Genomic DNA, 4,678 nt, shown 5'->3' with positions numbered 1-4,678 from the left:
CGCGCCCAGCCAGGCCGTCGGCCCTGCTCCGGGCCGCTGTTGACCCCAGGGCTTATCTCTGCGGCACCCGCGGGCGAGGGCCGGGCGGCGCGCCTTGGGTGCCCCGCGCCCGGCCAGGCCCTCGGCCCCGCTCCGGCCCACTGCCAACCACGGGACTTAACTCCGCAGCACCCGCGGGCGAGGACTGGGCGGCGTGCCCCGGCCGCCCCGCGCCAGGCCGGGCCCTCGGCCCCGCTCCGAGCCTCTGCTGAACCCAGCGCTTAGATCCGCGGCACCCCCGGGCCGAGTGACTGGCCGTGCACCCGTGCCGTCCCGGGCCCATCCCGACCCTCGGCCGCACTCCGGGCCACTGCCGACCCCGGGGCTTAGTTCCGTGGCAACAGCCGCCGGAGGGCAGTTGCCGACCCCGGGGCTTAGCATCGTGGTATCCACGGGTCGAGTGCCGGACCTCGCACCGGGGCCACCCCGCACCCGGCCCAGCCCTCGACCCCGCTCCGGGCCGCTGCCGACCCTGGGGCTAAGGTCCGCGGCAACCGCGTACCGAGTGCCGGGCCGCGAGCCTGGGCCACCCCACGCCCGTCCCGATCCTCAGCCGCGCTCCGGGCCGCTGCTGACCTCGGTGCTTAGCTCCGTGGCACCCGCCGGTGTAGGGCAGGGCCGCGCGCCCAGGCCGCCCCGTGCACGGCCCGGCCCTCGGCCCCTATCCGGGCCGCGGCCAACCCCCGGGGCTTAGCTCCGCGGCACCCGTGGGCGAGGGCTGGGCTGTGCGCCCGGGCCGCCCCGCGCCCTTCCCGGCCCACGGACCTGCTCCAGAAAGCTGTCGACCCCGGGGCTAAGCTTCGCGAAACCCGCAGGCGGATGGCCGGGCTGTGCGCCCGGGCCGCCCCGCGCCCTTTTAGGCCCACGGACCTGCTCTGGACCGCTGTCGACCCCGGAGCTTAGCTCCGCGGCACCAGCCGGTCGACGGCCAGGCCAAGCGCCTGGGCTGCCCCGCGCCCGGCCCGGCCCTCGCCCCTCTCCCGGCCGCTGTCGAGCCCGGGAATTAACTCCACGGCACTCGCCGGCCGAGGGCCGGTCCGCGCACCCGGGCCGCCCTGCGCCCTTCCCGGCGCTCGGCCCCGCTCCGGGCCGCTGCCGACCCCGGAACTTAGCTCCGCGGCACCCGCCGGCGGAGGTCCGGGCAGCGTGCCCTGGCCGCCCCGTGCCCAATCCCGCCCTCGGCACCACTCCCGGCCGCTGTCGACCCCGGCTCTCGGCCCCGCTCCTGGCAACTGCCGACCCCGGGGCTTATCTCCGCAGCACCCGTGGGCCGAGGGCCGTGCCGCGCCCATCCCGGCCCTTGGCCCCGCTCTGGGCCACTGCCGACCCCGGGACTTAGCTCCTCGGCACCCGTCGGAGGAGGGCTGGGCCACGCGCCTCTGACGCTCTGCTCCCGGCACGGCCCTTGGCCCGCTCCGGGCTGCTCCTGACCCCGGGGCTTAACTCCGCGGCACCCGCCCGCCGAGTGCCAGGCCGCGCGCCCGGGACACCCAATGCCCTGCCTGGCCCTCGGCCCCGCTCCGGGCCGCTGCCAACCCCGGGGCTTACCTCCGCGGCACCCGCCGGCGGAGGGCCAGGCCGCACGCTGGGGCTGCCCCGCGCACTACCCGGCCCTCGGCCGCGCTCCGCGCCGCTGCCGACCCCGGGGCTTAGCTCCGCGGCACCGCGGGCCGAGGCCCGGGCCACGCTCCGGGCCGCCCCACGCCCTTCCCGACCCTCGGCCGCGCTTGGGGCCGCTGCCGACCCCGGGGCATAGCTCCACGGCACGCGCCGGGGAAGGGGTGGGTATTGCGCCCGGGCCGCCCCACGCCCGATGCGACCCTTGGCTCCGCTCCGAGCCGTGTCAACCCTGGGGCTTAGCTCCGTAGCATCCGCCAACGGAGGTCCGCGCCGGGTACTCGGGCCACCCCGCGCCCAGCCCGGCCAGCGGTCCCGCTCCGGGCTGCTGCCGATCTCTGGGCTTAGCTCCGCGGCATCCGCCGGCGGAGGGCCGGGCCGCGCGCCCGGGCCGCCCCGTGCCCCGCACGACCTACGGCGCCGCTCCAGGCCGCTTCCGACCCCGGGGCATAGCTCCGCGGCACACGATGGCGGAGGGCCGGGCCGCGCGTCCCGGCCGCCCCGCGCCATTCCCGGCCCTCGGCCCCGCTCCGGGCCGCTGCCGACCCTGGGACTTAGCTTCGCGGCACCTGCCGGCGGAGGTCCAGGCCGCGTGCCCGGGACGCCCAACGCCCTGCCCGGCCCTCGGCCCCGTTCCGGACCGCTGCCGAGCCCCGGGCTTAACTCCGCGGCACCCGCCGGCCAAGGGTCAGGCCGCGTGCCCTGGATGCCCCGCGCCCAGCATGGCCCTCGACCCCGCTCCGGGCGGCTGCCGATCCCGGGGATTAGTTCCGCGGCACCCGCAGGCCGAGGGTAGGGCCGTGCGCCCAGGTCGCCCCGTGCCTGGCCTGGCCCTCGGCCCCGCCCCCGGCAGCTGTCGACTCTGGGGCTTAGCTCCATGGCACCCACGGGCCGTGGGACGGTCCGCGTGCCCGGGCTGCCCCGCACCCGTCCTGGCCCTCAGCCCCGCTCCAGGCCGCTGCCGACCCCGGGGCTTAGCTCCGCGGCACCAGACGGTCGACGGCCAGGCCAAGCGCCGGGGCCACCCTGCGCCCGGCCCGGCCCTCGCCCCTCTCCCGGCTGCTGTCGACCCCGGGACTTAGCTTCACGGCACCCGCCGGCGGAGGTCTGGGCGGCGCGCCCTGGCCGCCCCGCGCACGGCCCGGCCCTCAGCCCCGCTCCAGGCCACTGTCAACCCCGGGGCTTAGCTCCGCGGCACCCGCCGGCGGAGGGACGGGCCGCGTGCCCGGGCAGTCCCGCGCGCGGCCCGGCCTTCGGCCCCACTAAGAGCCGCTGTCGACCCCGGTCTTAGCTCCGCATCAGCGTGTGCCGAGGGCCGGTCCGCGCGCCCGGGCTGCCCCGCTCCCGACCCGGCCCTCGGCCGCACTCCGGGCCGCTGTGGACCCCGGGGCTAAGCTTCGCGGCACCCGCGGTCGAGGGCCGGGCTGCGCACCTGGGCCGAACCGCGCCCGGCCCGGCCCTTGGCTCTGCACCGGGCTGCTGCTGACTCCGGGGCTTAACTCCATGGCACCCGCGGCCCGAGGGCCATGTCGCGCTCCCGGGCCGCTGCCGACCCCGGGGCTTAGCTCCGTGGCTACCACCGCTGGAGGGCCTGGACGTGCACCCGGCCTGCTCGCGCCCGGCCGGCCCTCTGCCCCGCTCCGGGCCGTTGCCGTCCCCGGTTCTTAACTCGGCGGCACCCCTCGGCCTAGGGCCGGGCCGCGTGGCATGGCCGCCCCGCGCCCAGCCAGGCCCTCGGCCCCGCTCCGGGCTGCTGTCGACCCCAGGGCTTATCTCCGCGGCACCCGCGGGCGAGGGCTTGGTGGCGCGCTCGGGCCGCTCCGTGCCCGGAACGGCCATCGGCCCCGCTCCGGGCCGCTGCAGACCCCGGGGCTTAGTTCCGCGGCACACGCCGGCGGAGGGCAGGGCCGCGCGCCCGGGCTGCTCCACGCTCTCCCCGGCCCTCGGCCCCGCTCAGGTCTGATGCTGACCCCGGGGCTTAGCTCCTTGGCACCTGCTTGCCGAGGGCAGGGCCACGCACCGGGCCTCTCCGCGGCCACCTCCGAGCCGCTGCCGATCCCGGGGCTTAGCTTCGCGGCACCCGCCGGCCGAGGGCCAGGCGCGCGCCCAGGCCGCCCCGCGCCCAGCACAGCACTTGGCCCTGCTCCGGGCCTCTGCCGACCCCAGGGCTTAGCTCCATGGCACCTGAGGGCCGACGCTGGGCCGCGCGCCCGGGCCGCCCCGCGCCCTGCCCTGCCCTCGGCCGTGCTCCGGGACGCTGTCGACCCTGGGGCTTGGCTCCGCAGCACCCGTCGGCGGAGGTCCGGGCTGCGCGCCCGGGCCGCCACACGCCGGCCCCGCCCTCGGTCCCGCTCCAGGCCGCTGCCGACCCCGGGCTTAGCTCCAGGACACCCGCGGGCCGAGAGATGGGGCCGCGCACCCAGGCCGCCCCGCGCCTTGCCCGGCCCTCGGCCACGCTCCCGGCCGCTCCTGACCCCGCGGCTTACCTCCGTGGCACCCGCCGGCGTAGGACGGGGCCGCGCGCCCGGACCGTCCCGCGCACGGCCCGGCCCTCGGCCCCGCTCCGGTCCGTTGCCGACCCCGGGGCTTAGCTTCGCGGCACCCGCCCGCCGAGGGTCAGGCCGCGCGCTCGGGCTGCCCCGCTGCCGACCCCGGGTCTAAGTTTCGTGGCACCCGCAGGCGGAGGGCCGTGCCACACACACGGGCCGCCCCGCGACCGGTCTGGCCCTCGGCTCTGCTCCGGGCCGTTGCCAACCCCGGGGCTTAGCTCCACGGCACCCGCGGGTCGAGTGCCGGGCAGCGCGCCCTGGCCACCCCACGCCCGTCCCGCTCCTCGGCCACACTCCGGGCCGCTGCCGACGCCGGGGCTTAGCTCCGTGGCAACCGCCGCCAGAGGGCCAGGACGCCGCGCCTGGGCTGCCCGCGCCCGGCCAGCCCACTGCCCCTCTCCGGGCCGCTGCCGTCCCCGGGGCTTAGTTCCGCAGCACCCGCCAGCGGAGGGCCGAGCAGCGCGCCCGGCCCG

This window comes from Sorex fumeus, unplaced genomic scaffold (genome assembly GCF_029834395.1).
Source record: "Sorex fumeus unplaced genomic scaffold, SorFum_2.1 ptg000002l, whole genome shotgun sequence".
Taxonomy (NCBI): domain Eukaryota; kingdom Metazoa; phylum Chordata; class Mammalia; order Eulipotyphla; family Soricidae; genus Sorex; species Sorex fumeus.
The sequence above is the reverse complement of the archived record's forward strand: the minus strand, read 5'-3'. Positions refer to the sequence as shown.